Source organism: Cetorhinus maximus, chromosome 15, assembly GCF_964194155.1.
Source record: "Cetorhinus maximus chromosome 15, sCetMax3.hap1.1, whole genome shotgun sequence".
NCBI classification, from domain to species: Eukaryota; Metazoa; Chordata; class Chondrichthyes; order Lamniformes; family Cetorhinidae; genus Cetorhinus; species Cetorhinus maximus.
This window is the reverse complement of record NC_135893.1, coordinates 102,474,057-102,500,845: the sequence shown is the minus strand read 5'-3', so window position 1 is coordinate 102,500,845 and position 26,789 is coordinate 102,474,057. Positions and strand designations below refer to the sequence as shown.

General features: G+C 43.1%; 1 long non-coding RNA gene across 1 annotated transcript; it reads left to right on the top strand.

Annotated features, from left to right (window-relative positions):
- The first annotated feature begins 1,348 nt into the window (after positions 1–1,348).
- Positions 1,349–25,117, top strand: LOC144691267 (uncharacterized). Its single transcript, XR_013579076.1, has 3 exons — positions 1,349–1,434; positions 11,270–11,388; positions 24,490–25,117. It is a non-coding gene; the product is annotated as an uncharacterized LOC144691267 (long non-coding RNA).
- Positions 25,118–26,789: the final 1,672 nt, after the last annotated feature.

Below are 26,789 nucleotides of genomic sequence, written 5' to 3'. Positions count from 1 at the left end.
CTAACAGAATTGGTGGAATCAAAGGATGTTATTATTAGAAGAGGTAAAATTAAAAACCTAGTAATACAATGGAAAATTTACAAAGAGAAAGATATGTGTAAAGGAGAAAGGAGATTATGTGTAAGGTAGAGGCATTTTAAAATCCTTCAAGTGTGAGAAGCCTCCAGCCTGTAAACCTCAAGTCTGTCTGCAAGGACCCAGGATTAAAAGAAACTCAGTTTGAATGCGACAGTCCAGGGTGTGCTTGGCCAGGTGTCTCCTTAAATCTATGAGATTTACTGTTGCCTTAATGGGAGTGTAACTGAGAGTCAGATTAATTAGGGGACTTTTGTAGTTATTATAGTAGTAATTTTGTAGACATATGTATGTGCTTACAGTTTTTCTTATGTTAATAAATGTTTAATTTAGTTTTATAAAAAACCTCTTGAGACTTGGTAGTTTTATTACTATTGAATTCAAAGTCTGCATCTCGAAACATGCAAATTGCAAAAATGGGTTTTGACAGTTGTTACAAGTTTCCCACTGGGATTTGAGCAACTCAGCCTTTATCATTGGCTACTTCTAAAAGCCTTTGCAACATCTATTTCATTCACCCCTTCCTGATTGGGCATTTGTTTTCCCTTTACTTATCTGTGAAGTGAAGGGATCTTTTCACTTTCACCACACCATTTGAATAAAGGTAATTGTGAGAGTTACTCTTTGGTGTATTTGTTATAAGCACCCACGAAGTCAACATTTAAGCAAGGTAGGCTTAATCTGTATATTAAAATTAAATTGGCAAGAAAACATTCTTCAGTAACTCAAACCTATGTCTCTATTAACGTTTGCATGTTAATTCAATGTTTCAATTTATAGATTTCCCTGAATTACAAATAAAAATGTTTCTAATCCTGGCCTGCTCCTGTAGCAGCAACCCTGGTAAAATATCAGTGTTGTTCTGTCTTGACATTGTAAAACTGTGGGCTGAAAAATGAAGGAATATAATAAAGGTACCATGACTTGGTGAGAGTCGTGCTGGAGGATAAGGGAGAAGGAGTGAGGACAGCTTGTGAGAAATATTTTCCAGGATTTGTAAAAGCTCACCAGGAGGCATTTGTGAATACAATAGAATTTCAGTTTAAAGAAAGGCAGTTGTTAAAAGTTGATCTGATTCTTAATTTTTTGCATTTTGTCAGTTCCATAATACTCGTTTATTGAAATGCTCTTTAATTAAAATAGACAGACTTCCTGTTGGATATACCCTTCTTGAATATGCTGTCAGTTATCAGGAGATTGTTTTGCTACGTGCTTGGGGTTAAAGATTCTGTTACATGTAAAAAAAATCTGATTTTAAAAAATATTTCATTGCAGCAGTCTGATAGAAACATTACGCCTTTTGTCCTAATTTTACCACTTCTCTTCTGAAGACAATGACTCATGCTGGGGTATGGTTACGTAAGTGTCATCAGTGCTCCAGCACCTCGCTCAGGTGATTGTTTATGTACAAGCTTAACAATGAATGTTGACATGTTAGTTGGCTGTGGTGATCACAGCTGAGCATTATTCTGTCCTGGTCTCACATCCACACACTTCCAAAAAGGGTTCATGGTACAATGATCAGGCAGCAGGGACACTGATAATTTTGCCCTCCTCTCTCCCTAATCATTAAATACAGCACCTCCAGGTGTCGAACTTCTGACCTCCCTGGTCAAACCAAAGGATAGTAGATATCTGGAATTCTCTCCCACCAAAGGCTGTGCATATCAGGTCAATTGGAGCTTTCAAGATTGAGATTAATAGATTTTTGTACCTATGTATCGTGGGATATTGAGCGAAGGCTGATAAAGAGTCAAGGTGCAAACGATATAATGAAAGAAGGAAATTAAAGAAATAACTTGCATTTATATAGAGCCTTCACCACCTCGGGAGACCACAAATGCTTTAACAGTCAAGATAATAGTATTCACAGCTGGAAAAAGTCAATGGTCCAGATCCTCCAGTCAGCAGTGATGCTGGGGCGATTGCTCACTGCAACGATTGCTGAGTCCTAACCTTTTCGCATCCTTGGAGCCAGAACTCCCTTTCCCAGCTAAAGCAGTGATGCTGCAGTGTAGCTATCCACAGAGAAAACTGGCAAAGAGCGTCAGCGCAAAGGACACACCCACTTTTTATGACATCAGCTGCCGTATTCAGGTAAGTCTTTAAAGGTCTCAAGAAGGTTTACTGTGGGTTATTGAGTGAATGGGTGAGAGAATGAATGAATGGGTTAGTGAATAGGTGGATTAGTGAGTGGGTGAGTAAGTGAACGAGTGGGTGGATGTGTGGGGGGGTGAGTAAGTTGGTGAGTGGGTGGATGTGTGTGTGGGTGGGTGAGTGGGTGGATGAGTAGAAGAATGTCTGGGCGGGTGAGTAAGTGGGTGATTAGGTGGCTATGTGGGTGGGTGAGAGTGTGGGGGGTAGTTGACAGTTGGCAGTCAGGTCAGGGGTTGGGTAGTTGCGTTGGGAGGGTGGGTAGTCTGGTCCAGGGATGTGGGTAATTGGGTCAGGGGCATCAACGGGTTGGGTAGTGGGTTGGGGTGTGGGTAGTTGAGGGGAGTAGTCAGGTTGGTAGGGTGGGTAGCTGAGTTGGGGAGGGTTGGTTGGGGGTGTTGTTATGTGTGGAGGGTGGTAAGTTGAGTTACGCTTTTAATCACTGAATTAAACCGAGTTTAAACAGTGTAAAAGTTCTAGCGTGCATATCCAGGTAAGTTGCGTGTGTCTAGCCCAAGTATCCAACGTTGATCTAAGTGTTGGAAACATTCGTGGAGGGTCTGAGGCAGTGTAAACCTGCCCATCAAAAGTTTAAAGTTTCCTCACAATTACCACACATGTGCATGGACCAGGGCTTCTGATGGGTCCTAAAGTGCAACAGTGGTGGCCTCCCAACATTCGCCACTGTTGGCATCAGAAGATCTGGCTCATTGAGAGAGCAATAAAATGGACGAATTGGATAATAGTATAAGATTAATAGAGAGATCATTTAGGATAGAGAGGAGAGAGGAAGAAAAGATTAAATGCCATTACTTAAAAAAAGACGTGTTCTATTTTGATCTCTAGTACATATATTATTTCACTATTGTTATGACCCCAGCTGATGTTAATACTGGACAAGTCAGATCCCAGAGCGAAACCTGGCTTGAAATGATTCAATCTCACATTATTCCTTTTATCCCAACTCTTACAGACACAAAAACTCAGTAAAGATTTACCACTATCTTAACACCAAGAGTTCTTCTGGTGAATTTCTGAGTATTCACTAGATGCTCTTTCCGCAGCTGGAATCTCTCCCTGAGACACCCAAAACCGCACTCTAAACTCACTATTACTTCCACTGCAGAGCAAACACGAGTTCCCGAAACTCAGTTCCACAGCAACTTTGCAGTATTTAACAGAGTGCCTAGAACTCCTGTCTTCACTCTCTGACGTACACACTCTGAACTACTTTTTTGTTTTTCCCTATTACTGTGTGTGTCACTGGACCCCTATCGTTAGGCAACAGCACAGTTTTTTTTCTACCTTGTGTTTTTATCCCAAATCACTAAACTACTAAGCCCTTTGTAACCAGCTCTTCACTTCAGGGGTTGTAAAATCTCATTTAAAATGCATGTATAAAAAGAATTCCAGAAAACCTGACCTTTTTGCTAGGAGGCCGTCCAGACTTCCTGGCACCAAGCTCACAAAAAAACACCTAAATGAAACTGAAACCATGTGCCACCTTTCTTAACATACAAATACAAAAATAACTTAAACTTAAAGCTATACATTGTTCCTAACTCTATAATGCTTTAATCAGTCTAATGCGCTGCAACTTTGGCAAGCCTAGCTAACTAGAGATACAACTCTCTCCCACAACTCTTTCTCTGGTACATCGATGATTGCTTCGGTGCTGCTTCATGCTCTCATCTGGACCTGGAAAAATTTATTAATTTTGCTTCCAATCTCCACCCCTCCATCATTTGCACATGGTCCATCTCTGACACTTCCCTTCCCTGACCTATCTCAATTTCTGGTGATAGACTGTCCACCAATATTCATTACAAGCCTACCGACTCCCACAGCTACCTTGACTACAGCTCCTCACACCCCGCTTCCTGTAAGGACTCCATCCCATTCTCTCAGTTCCTTCGCCTCCATCGCATCTGTTCTGATGAGCCACTTTCAAAAACAGTTCCTCTGACATGTCTTCCTTCTTCCTTAACCGAGGTTTTCCACCCACGGTGGTTGACAGGGCCCTCAACCGTGTCCGGCCCATCTCCCACGCATCCGCCCTCACACCTCCCTCTCCCTCCCAGAAACATGATAGGGTCCCCCTTGTCCTCACTTATCACCCCACCAGCCTTCGCATTCAAAGGATCATCCTCCGACATTTCCGCCAACTCCAGCATGATGCCACCACCAAACACATCTTCCCTTCACCCCCCCGGTGGCATTCCGCAGGGATCGTTCCCTCCGGGACACCTTGGTCCACTCCTCCATCACCCCCTACACCTCAACCCCCTCCCACGGCACCTTCCCATTCAACCGCAGAAGGTGCAATACCTGCCCCTTTACTTCCCCTCTCCTCACCGTCCAAGGCCCAAACACTCCTTTCAAGTGAAGCAGCATTTCACTTGCACTGCCCTCAATTTAGTCTACTGCATTCGTTACTCCCAATGCGGTTTCCTCTACATTGGAGAGACCAAACGCAGACTGGGTGACTGCTTTGCAGAACACCTTTGGTCTGTCCGCAAGTATGACCCAGACCTCCCTGTCGCTTGCCATTTCAACACTCCACCCTGCTTTCATGCCCACATGTCTGTCCTTAGCCTGCTGCATTGTTCCAGTGAAGCTCAACGCAAACTGGAGGAACAGCACCTCATCTTCCCTTTTTTCCAATAATGTATATAGATTTTTCTTTTCCCACCTATTTCCATTATTTTTAAATGTATTTCCATCCATTGTTTTATCTCTACCTTTTAGCCTATTTCGATCCCTTAACCCCCCCACCACCCGCACCCCCCACCCCCTGCCACCCCCCCTCACCCTCACCACCCCCCCCCCCCCCCCCCCCCCCCCCCCCGACCCAGCAGGTGAGCTGCTAAACTGAGGTCCCTGTCTGCCCTTTCAGATGGATATATAGAAGATGCCATTACACTATTTCAAAGAAGAGAAGCAGAATTATCCCAGATGTACTGGCTAATTCATCCCTCAAACAACATCACAAAAACAGGTCATTATCACGTTGTTGTTTGTATTCATATTGGCTGCTGTGTTTCCTACATTAAAACAGTTACTACGCTCCAAAAGTACCTCATCAGCTGTAAAATGTTTGGAGACATCCTGAGATTGTGAAAGGCACTGTATTTCTTTTATTTTCAAATACCAGTAAGCTCAATGAAAATTTATTTTCTTTTTGTAAACTTAACATTGTATTCTGTAATTTGATATTTCTTATGCTCTTAATTTTTCCAAACCATTACATTTGTCTCAGGCCTTTTGCACACTAGACATCTGCAAAATACTAGTGATGGAATTGCAAGTAACCACATTGAAATCCATAAAATACTCCAAAAATAGCTGCTTGGAACATATTGTCTATCCCACATCTGCCTTTTCTATCAACATAATGGTAGTATTTTAAGAGGGCCTGTGAGGGAATGGGAAATTAGGTAAGTGGTGTCTTTGTGACCCAGTCACATACCATAATAGCGATATGCTTTCCTTTATAAAACCTCTTGAATGTACTGCTATAGGAGAACCCCTGATTATTTTGTGACTGTCACTTCAAAGTTATTTCCTGTTCAAAACCTATTAGCAGAGAAATGCTAAAAACGTCTTAACATGGCTTTCATCTCTAGACTCTAGAATGCTTTTCTGCATTGGCAAAAAATCCAGGTCTCCAATTTCTTTGGTCTCTATAACAATTTTTGAACATTAGCATTTTAATGGTCTTCTTCTTTATTAAAATGGGAGGGGGGGCGGTGGAGGAAATAATTTGTTTTCATCAGAAATGGATATAGTGGATAATGTCTACTTTGCTGTGCATTTGTGGAAAATTTTCTTTGGTAAACATGGAGTTCTCAGTGGGTGAGTACAATTGTATACAATAATATACAATAATATTATACAATAATATTATAGTATCCACCAACCCAGAAGCTGGCCCTTATTTTAGCAGTCACCACACGTTTTTATTTGTACCTTGGCATTGTTTATAACCATGGCCCACAGCAAGCAGAATGACAGCAAAAACTCCGTTTATTGCCCAGGTGGTGGATACCATTAACCATAAGCAGGCATGTTTTTATCATGCTGTAGTGCCTGAAATGATGATAGAAGGTGCATGTCTTGCCATGTGTACTCTGCCCAAAGGCAGGTCCTTGACTCATTGTCTGTTGATGCTTCGCCCTGAATTTTTGGCAGTTTTCAGGGGCAGGACAAGGAGGCAGGTCCCAAGTCCACCTCAGTCAGAATGGAAATCAAACCCATGCTGTTGGTGTTATTCTGAACCCCACACTGGTCAACTGAGCTATTGGGCCCCAGTAGGTGTATATATATTTGCATATATTTAGTTACATGTCTACTATTCAGATAAGCTAAAACAAAAACAGAATTACCTGGAAAAACTCAGCAGGTCTGGCAGCATCGGTGGAGAAGAAATCAGTTAACGTTTCGAGCCTTCACGGCCCTTCGAAGGGCCATGAAGGCTCGAAACGTTAACTGATTTCTTCTCCACCGATGCTGCCAGACCTGCTGAGTTTTTCCAGGTAATTCTGTTTTTGTTTTGGATTTCCAGCATCCGCAGTAGCTTTTAGCTTTTTGTTTTTATTCAGATAAGCTAACCTGAAACATCTTCAAAAGCTTAATTTTACCAGTTAGAATTCCCTACCATCAGGCAGGTATGAATAGAATAACTGCCTTTTCTGAATGACATAAACTTCCAAAATATTCAAGAAGTCCTTAGATTGTTTATGTGGAAGGTTTGTTTGGTATGTGTTCATCCATTCATAATTACAAACTCTTACATATGGTAATATGGTAGCTTCACTCCCTTGTTTTTTTCCCCTTTAAGACACATTATATTTACCAACTGTGGCTATAGCAACTCCGAATTCTATTGACTGATCACAAAACAGATATCTCCCTCTATTATGTAATATGACGCAGAGCACTTTTTTTTTCCCATTCAAGTCATTTATTCTTACCAAATCCTCTAATGTTAGCCTGGTCAAGGACACTGCATTGATTCTCTGGAAGACCTCTTCAAAGGAATAAAGTGCGTGAGCCTTTGCAGTAATATAACCTGCAGACCTGAGACGGCTCATTGTCACTGCAGCATTGTATCCACCCAGACTGAAACAGCATGGTCTCTAAGTGATATTTTCCTCATATATCTTGCTTCCATGAGAATTTTCAAACCTCCAGTTTTGATTACTGCTTCTTTGTCAGTTATTAGGATTAGTAAGAGGTGCCAAGCAACCTACTTACTCATTGGCTATTTTTATGTTAGCAGGAGTGAAGAGAGGAATAATTTATGCAGCAATATTTATCGCAGTCACACTAACACCCACTAATCTCTCCCAGTATTAATGGTGTGGCGCATCACCAAAAACAGGGACCTTGATCCCTGGCCTAGTCCAGATGGCAATCTTTAGAATTTCCAGTAAAAGCAAACAAGCTTTGTTATTGAAGTATCCTTGCAGAGAGAGGAGGTTGGAAGTGGCATGCTTCCATGTGGTGGGAAGCTGAATGTAAAGGTTAGTTCACCTTAGCAAAGGAGTGGCAGAAAACAAGATCAGCTGGTGTTGTTGATTGCTATCGAGTGGTTTCTCCTGAAAAGTGTTTGTGAATATCACGAGGCTCACGTCAATAATATAAGAGGTCCTTTGGTTATCCTGGAGGCACTTTTCAACCACAGGTGTCCATTTCACACTTGAAAAGTTTGTGGCCAGGAATTCAAAAGCAGAGGGTAAGAGAAACAAATGGGTACCATGTGTGCTCCACACATTTGTACCAGATATTAAGCATCTAACCAGTGACCCTTTAAGGGACCTCTGGAGGCCGCTCACAAAACAGCCCTGGAAGTTATTTTTTTTGTGTGGGATACAAAGTCCAGCCCTCTGCCAGCTTGCTCAAGGCACCCTCAGAATGACATCTCCCTCAGGCAACAACAATTAAACTCTCCTATTAATACATGGTTACCATAGCCAGTAACTGGGGCTCTGATGCATCGGTTATAATTTCCATTCCCAAGAAATGGAGCTCTGGTGGTTACATAGGTGGTCTATTATTGGATATCAGTATCTCTATGATCCTATGTCAAGAGGTGCTACTCCCAATGGTTAGTTCATCCTGGGAACTGGCCAATTTCCCAACCTTCTGCAAACAGCCAAGGCCTCAAATAGATTGAGCCTCATGCCAATAGCAATGGGCATGCAATATGGTTGCTTTGCCAATCCCATGCCCATTTTGAGTTAAAGTTGAAATTCACCCCTAAAGTCTACCAGTGATCTGAGCTCAGTGTTATCTACTTAAATTATATTCTCAAGGATGGCAACAACAATTTGTATTTCTATAGGTGTGAACAGTTATAAGGTAGGCTGTAAATCTTGCATAGTCAAAAGCACCTAGTGCTCACAATCCAAGCATGGCTAATTTGGTGAGATGCCAGGAGAGTGCGAGTGAATATAGCAGTATATAATTTCTGGAGATGTGGAAGAAGAAAATCAGGGACAAACAGGTTAGAGTACATCAAACAGGCGGGAACTTTTTTAAAAATTTAATTTCTTTTTCTTCCTTACGTTTTGATCGTTAGTTCTCAGCTGGGAAATAAAATCTGAAGCAGAAATTTTTTTTTCTGTGACATTGTTTATTGAAAAATGATATACAAATCAGAAAAACAAAAATCTGGAAAAAATAAATTAAATTGAGGCAAATGACTGTTCCGCCTCTTCCTCACTTCCATGCGCTCGCTAAGGGCAGAATTTTACTTCCCCTGGGAGGTGGGCTGTGAGGTGAGGTGGGGCGTGGCTCCCTTAAGTGGGTCATTTTCCCAGCAGCAGGACCAGTTGCGGAGGAGTTCCCTGCTCCAAGGTGGTGGGCAGCTAATTAGCATAATCAAAGGCCCAATAAGGGGTCATTTTATGGGGCAGCTGGCATTTAGCTGACGGCGGGGTTGATTATTCATCCGTGGAGAGGCCAGCAGCTAAGTGGGGGTGGGAAGGCCATCAGAAGCCCAATGAGAGTGCTATGAGTAGGGAAGAGTGTACCCCCTTGGCCCCCATGGTCTTCCCAGAAGAGTTTCCCCTTTGATCCCTTGGGCCCCTGAATTTTTTATTCATTTTAAACTTACCTGGCACAGCTCCTGAGGTCTCCTTCTTTCCTCAGCAGTGACCACATCCCCGCAGTGGCACGGCTAGCCCTCTGATTGGGCTGGCAACATCAGAGGCCTGCCCGCCACCCTTAATTGCACTGCGGGCTGGCCCACACGTGGCCAATTAGGAAGCCGCCTGGTGTAAAATTGCTGAGACAGTTCCGCTGCTGACAAATGTGAGCTTGGGACCCACTTTTTAAAAATTCTTTGATGAGATGTGGGCATCACAGCCAAGACCAGCATTTGTTGCCCGTCCTTAATAGCCCATGAACTGAGTGGCTTACCAGTCCATTTCACAGGGCAATTAAGAGTCTCGCTGTGGGCCTGAAGTCACGTGTAGGCCAGATTGGGTAAGCACGGCAGATTTCCTTCCCTAAAGGGGCATTCGTGGGTTTTTTGCAACAATCGATGATAGTTGTCATGGTCACCATTACTGAGGCTAGCTTTCGATGTCATATTTTCTCCTTTTATGAAGTTGCCAGGGTGGGATTTGAAGCCATGTCCCCAGAGAATTAGCCTGTGCCTCTGGATTGCCGGTCCAGTGACATTACCACTGCAGCCGTGTTTCCCCCTTTTCACCCTGACATTGGAGTGCCCATACCAAAATTCAGGCAGAAGTGTCCAAAAAAAAAAGCTACAGCATCTGGGCTAGTCATCTGTGAACAGATTGATCAATTTAAATTCTGACTAAGCTTAGAAGCCCAGAAACTGGACCACGGCTTTGAACTCCCTCAGCAGTAGCAGGGTATAAGAATGGGCTGACTTATTCCTTAATGTTCACCATAGAAACCGTTTTTTTTTTCAAAGAACTATGAGTAATGTTTTCTTTGAAAAAAAAATCTCCTTTTCAAAATTGAATTTTCAAATGTTAAAACCATTGGTGATCAAATTGGCTTGAAATGGTGACTGAGTCTGTTAACATGGGGGAGTAGAATTAACTTAGACTCATTAATCCAGAGTGCCGCAGCAATTATCACAAATGTGTACTGTACATTAATTCAGCCTAGTCAACTGTTAATTATATTTGTTATATTAATAACTGCCATGTCTCCTGCCAGTTCAACGTGATCAATTTTGAGTGATATTATTGCTGTTGAATCATTTTGATGATATTTTGAAAATGTTCTGCTGGAATGAAGACAAAACGGTAACAGCTTCACATTGAATGTGTTGCAATAACTGCTTTACACTGAGAGATGACTTCTATTTTGTATTGTAAATCACAGCTGTTATACGGCTGTGAGATAAGTATGTTTTGTTTTTTAAGTTTTACCCGCACCACGAACATCATACAATTTCTTCTGTTTTACAGGCTGTTGTCCTTGAAAAAGTAGAATCATAGAATCTCACAGCACAGAGGGAGGTATCTTGGCCTGTTGCGCCTGGGCCAGTTCTTTGAAAGAGCTATCTAATTAATCCCACCTCCCCGCTCTTTCCCCACAGCCCTGCAAATTTTTCCTTTTCAAGTATATATCCAGTTCCAGTGACAAAAGTACCATAAATCAGATTCGTAACAGCACTCGAGCAGTACAGGAGCACCATACGGTTACCACTAAATCCATATCTAAACTACTTCGCTGTGAAGTGCCAAATTTTCATGCAAAAAGGATGAATCATGTCTTTTAATTATTAAAACTAATTATAGCCATGAAGTCTTTCAAGCCAGATAAACAAAAACATAGTGGTTTGCAAGTGTGATAATCCAGCTCCTACATAGGAAGTGGGTATCGAAAAGTCATCAGTCCAGACCAAACCCTAGTGTAACAAATAGCATTGAGAATTGTTGGATTTTGAGGCACAAATGTCCGTGGATCTGAATTCCTGTTGCACAATGAAGTTGATCGGCATGTAAATGTAACCCTAATGCTAATCCCTAACGCAATGTCTCTTCTTTTCCAGACCTGCCTATTCAAACCAGCATTAAAATATTTTTTCAAAAGTGCCTGATTTAAGAATAGGAGCAAACTCAGTCTAATTTGTCTCACATCACATCAAATAGCTTAGATGAGGATTCAATGGTAACTGTAAAGTGTTTTTGCACTGATTAAGTGATGTTTCACAGATAGTTTACGGTTCTACTACCATCGATGATGCTCCATGATAAAAGTGGTCTCTTCCAAAATTTCCTAAGTCTCTGTTGTGCCTGTTTTTTGGACAAGTTGAGAGTTCTCTTGCTCCCAATCCCTTCTGAAAGTGCAGCAACTGCCAAACTGGAACTACCAAATACCAAGCATCCAAGGCACCCATTTGAAACAGTTGAGAGCTAGGGTCCTAACAAAGGTTTTAAGACCCCGCTCCCAAGTTTGGTATTGGCTAGGTGGCTTGAATAGCAGTACTTATAGAAACCACTAGATGCTGTTGGCTAAAAGCACTGTTTTATATTTTTGACTTGCTCCTTCTAGCTTCACAACAGCACCGCAGGTCACCATCAACCCAGGCTCACTCCGCTCTCTGATTCAGCCCCACCTCTCCACCTTTGCAGACCTACATCTTGTGGGCCAGCACAGCGCCAGAGCAGGTCAATCTTCCTGACAGCCTGACTGGCAGGCTTCATCGGGCCGCCATTGGCTTTTACAGCACTCGGGTTTATGGAGATGAGGCCTGAGGCCCAATTTCCCAGGCTCTCAAGTACCAAATGTTAGATTCGAGAGAAGCAAGCTCTGTGCTAGGAATGAGATGTAGATGCAGAATCTTTTGCTTATAGGTTTGCTACAGGAAATGATATTTGAAGCCATGTTATGAAGAGGCTGTGGAGATTTCACAACACAGTTAATAAATTTAGTAGCAGGATCATCAGCTCAGGTCTTGATAACTTTGCACTACAGAGTTTCACTTCTATTCCTTAAGCTGCCCTGTTATATTTTGGGCGGAATTTTCCACTCCCTCCGGCAGCAGGAATCATGGCAAGCGGGGGCACTTAATTTAGCGAAATGTTTCCCAACGGCGGGATAAATTGTTGGAATTTTGTTCTTCTGACTTTCAAGGTGGGTCAAGTTTCCCGACAAACAATTTTGGAAACCCCACTTTCATGTATTAGCATCTTATGCATGCTAATTAAAAGGCCACCTCACCGGAATTAAGTTCTCCCTCCAAATTAAGTTCCCCGCCAGCGAGAATTTAGAATGTTCAGTTTTACGGCTGTATGGAAGTGGTGTGTACCTGGCGAGCACCACCTCTTCCACAACTGAGGTCCATAGATGTTGCTTTCTCCTTCTTGGGGACCTCGCATTACGCCACGCGAGGGCCGTTAGCAAACGCTGCCCCAATCCTAGATGTGGGAGACAGGTGAATGCGCAGGCTTACCGGGGAAGGAGGGGAGAGTGTCTGGGAAGGTTGGGGAGAGTGTCCTAGAGGGTAGGGTCGGTGGTGTCATCGGAAGGATCTTGGGGAAGAGTAGTGGTGATAGGGGGGAAACACTCAGTCAGAGAGGGGAGTGGGATGCAGCAGGGTGGCAGGTTCAGGGTGAGCGTCTCAGCGTGAGGGTAGGTGAAGGGCTCATCAGGTGGGTCATGGAGGGGGACAAGACAGGTGGCTCGGATAATGGTGGGGCGGGGGGGGGCAGGGTCAGAGTGGGCATGGGGACGGTTTTAGGTGTTGGCTCTGAGGGGAGGAAAGGCATGAAGGAGGTGACTTGTGATAGGGTCCAGGGTAATGGGGGAGGTTTAAAGGTGACAGAGTGGGGAGGAATGGTGATATTGGGTGGGCCTATGATGTGGGGAAGTTGGTGGATGTCAGGGGGTGGAAAGAAAGTGGTGGAGTGGGTTTGAAAGTTGACACGCGCTATTTTTCCAAACCAGCCTTGACTATGCAGTTAGTCAGGCAGTGAGATCCCGCGAGCTGAGAGGAAAGTCTTTTTTGGGTGGAGTTCAAGGTCAGCACATGGCCGACTAAAGGGACACCCTAATTATTATGAGGCAATTGGATGTCAACCGTGCGCAGCTGTGTCCTCCTCTTTAAAGCCCATGTTGCAGCAGGTTTGTTCCTGACTCATGGGTCTCATAACATCAAGATCTGCAAGGTGTGGAGTTGTCGTTCATTCTGTGCCATTTGCCATTGGCTCCACTCAGAGACAGGGATGAAGCAAGTGAGGGAGGTGGATGTCTCCAAGGGGCATGGCTGTGGAGGGAAGCCAACTAGCGACTCCAAACCTCCATCGTCCCAGGTGAATGGTCATGGCCAACAAGGGATGATGTGGTTAGTCTTTCTATGCTGCCAAGGCAATGGTCTCTTTATGGAGTTTTGAGGGTAGTGGAGACAAGCAGAAAAATGTCAGAGTGAGGTTTCTTGTGCATATCTCTCATCACTCTGATCAAAAAGCAATGTCTCCATACGTAGTCATGTATGAACAGGAGGAACACCCATCTCTGGTCCTCCAGGATGTCCTTTACCTGGAAGAGATGGGGTGGGGATGTCATATCTAGACAGAGGCCAGATGAAGCACTCAGCAATTGCCTGCTGGCTTTGAGATGGAGGGAAACCTGTAAATGACATGCTCACTTAATATATCACTTCAGTTTGTTCACAAGTCCACTGAGGCGTCGATGATGCACGCTGTAAGCAAAACTACCTTAGTACTGGCTCTCATCCAGATGAGGAGAAGGAGGGCCCATCGCCGGTTGGTACAGGGCCAGGAGGAGCAAGAGCCTGAGCAGCAAAAGCCAGCAGGGCCTCAGGAAGGTGAAGATGCTGGTGAATATGGGCCACTGCAATGGTGAGCATTGGCACAACCATGGCGGTGCTCTAATCTAGCGATGAGCAAAAGGCAATGCCGGAGGCGTTCTCGTTTGTCCCGGGATGTGGTTACTCACATCTGCCAGCTTCTCCAGTACGAGCTGTGGCTGCAAGGACACTGGGGGAGTAGTGCAGAGCTCCTGACCTGCACTGAGTGAACATGTGTTCGGGTGCCCTTTAAAAATAGTGCCAGGACCTCTGACCCCATGAAGTGACGGCAGGGCAGGCAACTTTTTGCCCGCTTCTCCACGAGATTCGCCAAGCTCCTCGCTGATGCATAATTAATGTGCTCAAAAGCAGAAGATTGCACATGTTCACCTGCCCTGCTGCCCAGCAGGAATCACACCAACTTTCCCGCCAGTCACCGGACTCCAGAATGGAAAATTCTGCCCCATGTCTTTCATTCCATGAACTTTCCTCCCTGTTTAAGTTAACTTGGCTCAGCTCAGTAACCCAGAGATTCGCCATCCCTGGGTGAAATGGGTGAAAGCTCCATTACTTACCACGTCAATGATAGGACTAAGATATCACATAAGTTGTTTGCCTACCCATACCTACAGCAAAGATTAAATATATAGTTGTAAGACGGATCGGTATAACACCAGAAGGTCAGAATACACAAAGAACAGAAAATTATGAAGCCAGCTTGTATCAACCTCACATGGTGTTTTGAATACGCTGATTGACATTTTCCAGATGCTGCACATATTGTTTCCGCAATTTCTGCTGAAACTATTTTTAACCACAAAATGGAGTCCTTAATACAAAATGCAAAACACAGTCGCCCATAGCATAACTCTTCTAACAGGACAAAGCAGCCCATTTGATTGGCACCCCATCCACCACCATAAGCATTTTCTCCCTCCACCACCGATGCAGAGTGGCAGCAGTGTGTACCATCTACAAGATGGACTGCAGCAACTCATTAAGACTCCTTTGGCTGCAACTTCCAAACCCATGACCTTTACCACCAGGACAAGGGCCGCTGATGCGTGGGAACACCACCACCTGCAAGTTCCCTTCCAAGCCACACACCATACTGACCGCCGTTCCTTCACTATTGCTGGGTCAAAATCCTGGAACACCCTCCCTAACAGCACTGTGGATGTACCTACACCAAATGGACAGAAGAGGTTCAAGGAGGCAGCTGACCATCACCTTCTCAAGGGCAATTAGGGATGAGCAATAAATGTTGGCCTAGCCAGTGACACCCACATCCCGTGAAAGAATAAAAAAGCATACCTAGGCAATTTTCCACATTGTCATATAGATGTCAGTGTTGTAGTTGTGCAGGAACAGCTTGGCTAGGGGTGCGGCAAGTTCTGAAGCACAAGTCTTCAGTATTACTGTAGCTGTAACTTTAAACAAAAGAAATAGGAGCAGGAGTAGACTATATGGCCTGTCGAGCCTGCTCTGCCATTCAATATGGTCATGGCTGATCTTGATCTTCAACTCCATTTTCCCGCCTGCTCCTCAAAACCTTTAATTCCCCAAGAGACCAAAAATCTGTCTATCCCAGCCTTAAATGTATTCAACAATGCAGCATCCACAACCTTCTGGGGTAGAGAATTCCAAAGATTCACAACCCTTTGAGTGAAGAAATTTCTCTTCATACAGTCCTAAATGATCGGCGCCTTATCCTGAGACTGTGCCCCCATGTTTCCGATTCCCTGACCAGCGGAAACAATCGCTCAGTGTCTACCCGATCAAACCCCTTCAGAATTTTGTAGGTTTCAATGAGATTGTCTTTCATTCTTCTAAACGCCAGAGAATATAATCCCAATTTACCTATTAAAGTAAAATTATTAAAGTATCAATTTACTTATTATTTACTGTTTAAAGGGCTGGGAATTTAAATAACTTCAGATCTTGAGACAAAACATAGATCTAGGCCACCCTTCAAGAGCGTTTAAATCTACTCCATATATTTGTGGTTCCCACACTGCAGGTTAAGGCCCTTGGAACAGCAAAAATGGGGTCTGTTTGAACTCAGCACTAATTTCAAGTGGCCCTGCTGAGTTTGGGTTTCCCATCCTGTGTGATTGAGACCACCCCCCCTTGCCCCTGTCAGCAAACTTGGACCTGTCGGAAGTGGGGGCTGGACTATGCATCTGGGTCCTGCCCCCGCTTTCTTAAAGGTGTCTGGCGTCAGGCAGATTTCACAAAAATCCGGCCCTATGACTCTAAGAGAAGCACTACGGAAATGCAAGTTGCTGTCAATCTACAGAAAAAGAAAGTACTATATATCGGTGGCCATAGATTACAGGGAAATGACCAAAGGGCCTCCTACATTACTGATGGGAGGCAAAATGACAGGATGCAGTGTTCAGTCTCTTCAAAAATATTTTGCATTTCTATTTGCATTACTTAGAATTACTTACAATTCCATTGTTTGATGCACACTCCAGCATGAATCTGGGTCAATGTCCTGTAACCAGTGTGCTATTAGAATTAATATAGCATTAAATTATGCATATTAAAACTAATTTACATTATCAGATTATATTAATTAGAAAATAGACTTTAATGCAGACACTGCAAACCATATTTTTATGAAACTCAAAGGAAATTAAGTATAATATATGAATAAAGCCTGCTAATTAGATTCCTTTGATGTCCCTGAATCTGAGTTTACTTTAACCCAACTTTTGCAAGCTGTGCTGAGTTTTGCTGCATGAAAAATCTGGAATCAAAATTTTGCTTTAAGCTTTTAGGGTTCTTTATTGCCAACCTGGTTAAAATATTCTACTTAAGCTTAGACCTTTTTCATTTTCTGCATGTTGTTTAAAATAAATGACGCCGTGCCTTGCTTTCCTTGAACGTTAAAAAGTCCTGAATATTTTTAATGCCCCGCAAACTGATGTAACTTTTATACCAGTGTCATGCTGGCGTGATGTCATCATGCAAACTTAATCATTTCGCCGTGTAAGTGAGCCCTAATGAACTCAGGGCAGATTTGGAGGTGTCATTCTGGGCGAGTTTGGGATTGATTTGTTGTGACTTCAATTGCTGCCATGTAAACAATCCTTTGCACAGCTCACACCTAAATGTTGCCCTCATTTCCACATTTAACACTAATTGTGTGACCGTGGGCAATTTGGGGAATCTCATAAAGGAGCCTATTGTACAGCACAATTTTAATGAGGACGGTGTGCTTTTAGGGTGCCTTCAGAAATCATTATATTTTTGTGAAGAACTAGCACTATTTTATGCTGTGGAAGCATTAATAATCTTTTAGATTAAAATACCCCTTTATTTCTATGTCGATCAGGAGGCCATACGCTTGCCCTTTGGTAGCTGCAGAAACTATCCAGCCCAGTATACTTGCATTTTTGTAAGTGTTTTTTACCCTTGACAGCAATCTTCAGCAGGCTGCAGAACCTGTGAATTCACCTCTCTAGGCTCCTGCAGCAAAAGGAAAGATATTGAATCATGGGGCAGAATTTTCTGCCTGTTGTGCGGGGGCGGGGGGGGCCCGACCCAATCTCCGGTGGACGGGGAGCCAATCCCTGCCGGAGAAGCGGGCCGCACCGCCATTTTAAGTGGGCGGGCCTGACATCCACCAGGAAGTGCTATGTGCTTCCTGTGCGGGCGGGGGGAGGACTCCTCAAAAGCGAGAGTGCGCTCTTTCACGCATGCGCACGAAAGAGCGCACATCTCCCTGAGGCTAAGTGCTGCCTCAGGGAGATCGCTTCCACTTTGAAAAAGATTAAAAATAGAAAAAAAAATTCCCTTATATGTCCTCCTCATGTGACAATGTCACATGAGATGGGACATGTTCATAATTTACACTATAACTTTATTAAACTTTTTAAAACCCTTCATGAAACCTCAACCCGCCGGTGGATGAGGTTTCATGTTTTCTCTATTGCCCGCCAGGGCTCCTGGCCTGCTCGCCAACCTTAAGGTTGGACAGGCAGGTCCTTTAATTGTTTCAATGATCCTGTCAATGGCCTCAATTGGCTGATTTTGCTGCGCCCCCGCCTTCCTTAAAATTTAAATGGGGCAGGGTGACATAGGGAGTTCTGCCCCCTGCTCGCCGATGGCAAAATTCTGCCCATAGTCATCTAGAGGTATTGAGTACCATCTTGCAGAAACTGAGATCTATGTTGGCAGGGGGGGTGGGTGGTCACAGCTGAGTCCCACACCATGCTCAGTGCAAATATCCAAAATGAATAAATTAATTTAACATACTATTTGGTGGGTGGTAACCCTTGCCCAACCACTCCCCCGACAGATAGGCCCTGCTTCTTCCGGCTGACAACTCGTTACTTTTCCAGCCAGCTTGCTCAGACGCCTGGTCATGTAGGTGCAAGGATATAATACCAAGCTGCCCATGAACCTGCTGTGGTAATGCAGCGGTTAATGGAAAAGAAAGTTGGGTGGAATTTCAAAGAACCACTGCTTTGCCGTCACCCATTTTGCATTGCCATCAAAGACTATTTTCACCACACCTGTACAGCCTCCATAACCTCATATCATAATCAGCTGTACTCCATGAACTGTAAAACTAACATAATGGGTTGAATGGCCTCCTATACTGTAACCATTCAATGATTCTATAAAAGAATATGGAATAAATAAGCAATTTAATAAGCAAGAATAATCTTTGTTTTGCTCAATTAATACCTGGTGGCATTTATTGATCAACTTGAAAGTATTCTGTTTCTAATCACTTTTAATTATGTGCATTTCAGATCACTAAAGGGAAGGAATTACTATCAATCATATACACAATAATCAGACACAGTTTATTCAAATAATTATTATTATAACATAAATGAGGAAATAGCCGTGGAATTTCAAACATAAAGTATGAGGTAAGGTATGCTCAAGGATATCTAAGCAGGCTCCTTGCAATCAGAATAAGCTTTAGGAAATAATTATCCCTATTCATTTTTTGTTTTGGTTTGCACATTTAGCGCTGACGGCCTCATTGAGAGCTAACTTAGCCCAGTTACTGAATCCAACAGTTCAAATGCTGAACGAGTGTTGCTTGAGATGTGGTCGCGAAGGCAATGTGCCCTAAGTTCCTTGGAGCAGCAGTCAGCGCTGGATTGCCACTCCGTGCCCAATTACTGATGCAAAATTTCTTCCATGCCATTTGGCCTGACCTCCCGACACCACAGGCCAGGCGAGATCCAGGCAGCGCAGCTGTCTCTGAAGCCCAGGATCACAGTCCAGCTCCGTTGGATTGAAGAAGCACGAGCTGCCATAAACTGGGTAAGTTTAAAGGTCTGATTGAAATTGGCAGGCCAGGGAGAAGGTAAGGCTCTAAGTAATTTGGGGGGGGGGGGTGCTATGGGGGAATCGGAGGTTGGGTGGGTCAGACATCAGGGTGGTCTGGAGTGGGGGTTCGACATTGAGAGGGGTGGGGGGGGTTAGACATGGGGCGGGGTGTTGGGGTGCTGGCATTGGAGGAGGCTGGGGGTGGTCAGACATCAGGTGGGTGGGGGGGTGTTGGACATCAAGTGGGGGATTTGGACATTGGGGGGAGTTGTGGAGGGGTGGGGTGTGTGGGAGGTCGGGCTGGGGTGGGAAGGGTGTCAGACCTCGGGGTGAGGTGGGAAGGGGTCAGACATCCTAGGGGTGTGGGAGTGCCAATATTGTGGGAGCATGGGGGGGGGGTCGGACATCAGGGGTAAGGGAGTTGGACATCGGTGGGGGTGCGGGACATTGGTGGAGGGGTGGGGGTCGGACATCAGGGAAGTGGGGGGCTGGGGGGTAGATCAGACATTGGTGGAGGGGGGGGGTTGTGGTGGGCCAGACATTGAGGGTGTGGGGAGTAGGGTGACAGACATCGGTGGTGGGGGGGGCTCGGAGTGGGGAGGCGGTGGAGGTCCAGTTGGGTCAGGTCGGGTCGAGGGTGTTGGGACGGTGGGGGAGCTGGTTGTCAGGTTGGGAGGGGGGTGGTCAGGCCTGGGGTGGGGGTGGGGTGGGTGTCAGTACTGCAGGGCGGAGGTTGGAGGGGGGTTCTGGCCTCCAGGTGAGGGGATCGAGTCAGATTGGGCCAGGGGGTATCCCATGGGGAGTCGGGGCAGGGTGGGGAATACCATGCGGGGGTGTGTTAGTTGGGGGGTGGGTGGAGACCTCAGGGGGTCGGGTATGTGGGAGACTCCCCTGGTGGGGTTGGGGGGAGCTGTGTGGGGGTCCAGTTTCCAGCCTTTACAATTGTTATCCAGAAGTTCAAAGAGGTTTTACTTCTTCTAACTTTTTCTGAATGTAACAGAGCCAGAACCATCCAAAGTTAGTGATTTAAATCACATATTTGGATGGTTCCCAGAGCAAGGCAATTGCCTGGAGGGAGTTTGCGCAATTGCTGTGCAAACCCTGAACTTTGAAGTTCCGAGAGGGGTTCCCCAGCACGTCTTTGGGGAGCTCGGAGGTTACGGCCCAAGGTCTTGCAGTGCTGACATGAAACGCCACTGAGTGTGTTCCATGCCCAGTAGGAGTACTGATTGGACACAGGACTGTAACATGGTAGTCCTGATTCTCCAACTTGTCCTCCCTTCAAGCATTGCTCTCTGTTGGGAGTTAGGATCAGCGAATTGATCCTTTAATTCCAATTTTGTTAATTCAAGTCCCCATGCTGTCAGTCTCAGTATCTCCACCGAGACATTTCACCTCATGTAATCAGTAATTATGATTAAACAAAGAATATGAAAACTAATCCTAATTTTACTTCTAGTGCTTCTCATGTTGGCAGAAAGACTGATAGTGAGAATCCTTATATGAAATGTAGGTTCAAAATAGCCCTCTTTATTCTCAGAACAAACCATTTAGTTACATATTTTTTACTTAGAGCATGACATTTACATTTCAAAGAGTTACCAGCATAGACAGACTAGATTTGATGAATAAACTATAGAGGAAGAAGCAAAGTTTTTTTTAAAAAAGCTTCTATGGTCACTCAATATTGGAAGGATTTTCTAATTGGCGAGCACCGAAATAGGGGCCATTTTTGAGGAAGGCACATGGTAATGGGTCAAAGCAAAATGAACTGAGAAAAGCAGCTGAAAAATTTCATGACACCTGAAGTGAAATATCTAACTCGATCCCAGGCTTCAGACACAAGGATAAGCCTATTTGAGACAACATCCTTCAGTCATTTCCAATTAACCAAGTTTAGTCATTTCCTTTTCATAATTTTCTAAGTTTTGATACAGTTGTTAGATTATAAATAGCTTTAGGCTCACGTCATTAAGAAGAAAAATGGTAGGAAAGAACCATTTTAAGAAATTATTTGAAGATTTTTTATCATTCTGTGGTATTTCTACTAAGTCGATGTCAGCTTTGGGGAAAAAAATAATCAATTTTCACCTATCGACACACACTTCTTAATCCGTTGGGGAATAGTGGTAGGGTGAGGAGAGAGGAGGAAGGATTCCCAGACTGATTATCAGCCTGTTGAACTGTGTCATAAATGCTTCTTCTGCATCCAGTAAGTCCCTGGTGTCAGACTTGAACCTGGTGCTTCTGGCCCAGAGGTAGAGACACTACCACTGCACCACAAGACCTCTATTCCTCATTGATATTTATCAACTGAATTGAATGCTTTTAATCTGCTCATGTTTAATTAATCAAATATTTGACTGATGATTAATAGCTAAGTCCCTATTTCAGCTAGTCCCTAAGTTTTGCTCTAGGTTGTGCAACAGCTTCAAAAGTGACACTCTAAAATATGATGCCATTAGGACATGTCAGGTGAATGCTGTATGAAAAATGTCCAATTATAGAGGGACAGTGAATTCATTGTTGAAAGAAGGTGGCAGGGATTGTGGATGTGAGGGCGAGTTGCGCATCTCCTGTGAAAGAATTTGGAAAGAATTGTTTAAGACTTCAGTTCAAAGGCATCGAAACAAGGAGTGATAATGAAGTGCTGGTGTCACGATGCTGGAACCTCTGGTCTTTAGCTGCTATTTGCTTCTGCACTCCGATGAACTAACTTTGTACAACATTTTTGGCAAACCTGGCAATAATGCACTGGGAACGCAAAAATCAAGGGTTGGGTTACCTGGCACCAGTGAGTTCTTAAAAGCCATCAGTTTTTAAATTCGGAACACAACAAGCCAAGTACAATGGCAGAACAGCACCATTCTAGTTGTTGCTTCAGAGGGGTTTCTACAGGAGATACTACAGAGAGGAATGTTTATGTTTTAAGTGCTGGGCAACCTGATAAAGCTTCTTCTCCTCCCTCTACACTCTCACTCTATCAACCTTGATCTCAAAATCAATCTCTGTGTCTCTCAATCTCAATCTGCGTTAAACATGGAAGTCAGGTGAGCATGGTTAAAACCAGCAGCAATGTTTGAAGAAGAATCATACGGACTCGAAATGTTAACTCTGTCTTTCTCTCCACAGATGCTGTCAGACCTGCTGAGTTTTTCCAGCATTTTTCAGATTTCCAGCATCTGCAGTATTTTGCTATTAACAATGCTGATCTGCCACATTAGAGCCCTGAATCTGAAGTCAGGTGCCATTGCAGATCCCTTTACACATGGAGCAAATGACCAGCAGAGGAAATGTGCAGAAAAAGTGGAACTGACCCTCAAGGCAATGTCACATTCCGTAACACTTCATCGCCATGCTCAAATAAGTGGGCTATAAAGCAAACATGCCCAGGCTGCCACTGCATCAATAGCTATAGCTTCTCTTAGGGACAACCATGGATCTAGGAAAATAATGACTGAGCTCTGAAGAAGAGTCACACGGACTCGAAATGTTAACTCTGTTTTTCTCTCTCCACAGACGCTGCCAGACTTGCTGAGTTTTTCCAGCATTTTCTGCTTTTGTTTCAGATTTCCAGCATCCGCAGTATTTTGCTTTTAAATAAAAATCTTATCCCAAGATGTTGCTGCCCAATAATAGGATGATGGTGCGATTAACAAGTGCAGTCTGTTAACATAAGGAATGAAGATGGCATTTTGCCTACTATCAGTCTTATGTACAGTGGGTTAAAGTAGATGAGGAGGCAGGAGTTAGAAGTAGTATTGGCATAAAGTTCTGCCTTACAGAACGTTAAATTAGTATACTCCAATGGGAAAGGTGAAAATATCTCATTTTAAGATGTCAGTCCAGTTTCTTGGACAATAGGGAATTGTCCATTCAGCTCCTTCAGTCTGTTGCACCATTTGTTAGATCACGGTCGATCTTTATCTTAATTCTATTTACCTGTCTTCGTCCCAAAATCCTTACTTATCAAAAATCTATCGATCTGGATTTTTCAAATTTTCAATGACTCCTCCAAAAAGTTGTAGCTGGAACCGGGAGATCCAGCTTTCCATTTCACTTTCCGTGGAAGTGCTTCCTGATATCACCCCCTGAATGGCCTGGCTCTTATTTTAAGGGAATGCCTCCTTGTTCACCAGAGGAAATAGTTTCTCTCTTTCTCCCCCATCAAATTCTTTAACCACCTTCACACCTCAATCAGATCACCCCTCAATCTTCTATTCTCAAGGAGATACAAGCCTAATCCAAGCAACCTGTTCCTGTAATTTAACCATTTAAAACTTTTATTCAGTTTGTTACTTAAAATTTTGTATAAACAAGTATCCAAATCGTTTCGTGATTCAGATGTAACTATATTTGAATAATGCATGAGCAGTCAATTGTGACTATCTGGATGATGGAAACAATAAAGAGTAATGACTTGAACGAAGCTTATAAGATTCAATTTCTTTGCAACCTTTCATATAGAGCAGAACAGAAAATCCATAGAGTACAGTTAAGTGTATAATTGCCCCCCTTCATTTTATATTACCTTATTAGAAGCAAGCAGTTGAGAAAAGTTTATAAAAAGATAAAACCATTATTCAAAATATAAGAACTGTTTTATGCTGGAACTCCATAAAGGACTTTGAGTGTGTGTCAGTTGGATGGTAAGTTAAATGAGAAAGTGCTAATACCTCTGGAGGTTTGGCAAGCTCCCAAAGTTTTCATCGATGCTACTTAAGGCTCTGCTATTCCAAACAGCAGTGCAGCATAAATAAAAATCTATCAATCTCAGCCATTGAAAACAGATATTTTCTTGGTGCATCTGCTGTAGATTTTCCAGTTTTTGACTGTTGCAAAAAAAACATCCACAAGATAAACAGGATGCCTTCCACAGCTTTCCAAACCCTGAGATCTTACTGCAGAGCTGCTACAAGAGCCGATGGCATCCAGAAAATGATTTGTTCATCACATCTGTCGAATTCAATTCGAGAAAGGTGAAGCACATTTGGTTTGAATTAGTTTTGGCAAAGCTCTCAATTTTAAATCTTCTAAAGCGAACTCGGGCATTATTCTCAAAATGAATAATTGGCGCTTATAATTAAGGGGTTTGTACTTCGAAAATACTGAGTGGCTGATGGGTTTTGCTTTTGTTCATTTTGTCTTTTTCTCTTCAGGAATGCCACATATTTTCATAGCTCAGAGAATGGCAGGTAAAGGCTTCTGTCAATATTGCCCTTGAGCTTCCCTACCTGTGGCAAAGTGCCTAGCCTCTGTTTGTTGAATTTCCCTGCTGGCTCGGACAAAATCAAAAGCTCACAACAGGAGAATCACCGTTATGAATCTGTGTCTAATCATTTTATCGCACAGTGGATTATACGACCCTTACACAGCACCTCTGTAGAGATTGTAGGATGCATTGCACTGAAACAAATCATCTCAACATTGCTATTCGTTAAAAACGAAATAAATTAGTGTTAATTTTCCTTTGCTGTTACATTTTGAAGTGATTAAATATTTTTATTTAAACTGCGTCAAGGAATTGACTAGGAGTAGTTTGAGCAGATAACAGCAGATAAAACACTAATAGCTGGATTAAAGATCAATTAGTATAGTGATGTACTGTAATTATATTTTACTTCAAAACAGACAAGTATAAAATTATAGAATCACAATTTGTACAGTTAGTATTAACACTAGTGTGAGATGAATGGCAATGTTGTTTTTGATACATCTGCAACACTCTTGTTGATCATTGCAAATATGAAAAACCAGTCATTACATCTACATAAAGACTTTTGCAACTATCTGAGCAAGAAATACCAGAAGCCATTTGCCTTGTGTTCTATTGTTATAAATGACTGAAACACAAACAAATGGTCCAAAGCTTGACATGACTTTATTTTATATAAAAGCATTAAAAATATTAGTGCAATGTTTGAATCTGTGCAACAAAACCAACACATCTGAATATTTTTTAAAAAGTGGGTCAGCCAGGTTATACTCACTGTAAGCTTCTTCATTTTACTCCTTCATCCCCAAGTATACAACTATTTAATTTTACAACACAGAAAGAGGCTACTCAGCCCATCATGTCTGTGCCAGCTCTTTGTTAGAACAGTGCAATAGTATAATAAAAATAAAATACTGTGGATGCTGGAAATCTGAAATAAAAACAGAAAGTGCTAGAAATACTGAGGTTTGGCAGCATCTGTGGAGAGAGAAACAGAGTTAACATTTCGAGACAAATATGGCTCTTCTTTGGAACAGAAGAGTCCAAATTGAATTGAGTCATATTCAACTCAAAACATTAATTCTGTTTCTCTCTCCGCAGATGCTGTCAGACCTGCTGAGTATTTCCAGCACTTTCTGTTTTTATTTAAGTCCAGTATCAATCCCACTGTTCTGCTCTTTCCCACAGCCTTGTATCTTGCTTTGCTTTATCCATTTTTCATTTAAAAGATACAATGATCTCTGTCTCATCTATTCCCTTTGCAAAAGCACCTGCTGCTCCAACAACTCTGTATTTAGAAAAATCCTAACTTTGTTCCTTAGACGCAGTGACAATATTAAATTGATGATCTCTTGTCACCGACTGAGCAACCAGACAAAGTCGTCTTCCCCCATTCTCATTATCAAAGGCTTTGCTAATTATAAAATCTTCAATTCAACCTTCTTCTCTTCTCCAGTGTAAGTAGTCCCAGTATCCCATGTAAGACAGGATGCTAAAACAGCGCAATAAAATCTCTCTTATTTATGTATGATATAAAATTCTTCCAGAAAACTATTGCTATAATTCAAACACTATAAGTGAATATACAGCTCAGATGCTAATACATTTTATTATGCCATTTATCAAATAATTACGAGCTATAGCAGGAAATAACAGCTTGGATAAAGAAACAAGCCACCACAAATAAGAGGAAAGGCAGAGAGAAATCCACATTTCTGAACTGGCTTGGAGGTATATTATGACTGACTTTTAAGAAACTGAGAGATTATTGCACAAGGTCAGCTATGAGGCATGAGTGGAGATTAGAGTATGCGTAATGATATTAGGAAATAGCCCCACTCAACATGTAACACTCAGACCACCAAGCACAGAGACACTATAAACACAGTAGTGATTGCTGTCTGTTGCCATGAAACCCGAATCCAGGTGCTTTTGTCCTTGTTTTTTTTATTTGTCAAGTTTTTTTTTATATTCGTTCTTAGGGTGTGGGCATCACTGGCTGGGCCAGCATTTGTTGCCCATCCCTAATTGCCCTTGCGAAGGTGGTGGTGAGCCGCCTTCTTGAACCGCTGCAGTCCACCTGATGTAGGTACACCCAGTACCTACAGTGCTTTTAGGGAGGGAGTTCCAGGATTTTGACCCAGTGACAGGGAAGGGACGGTGATATATTTCCAAGTCAAGATGATGTGTGGCTTGGAGGGGAACTTGCAGGTAGTCGTCTGCCGATGCACCTGCTGCCCTTGT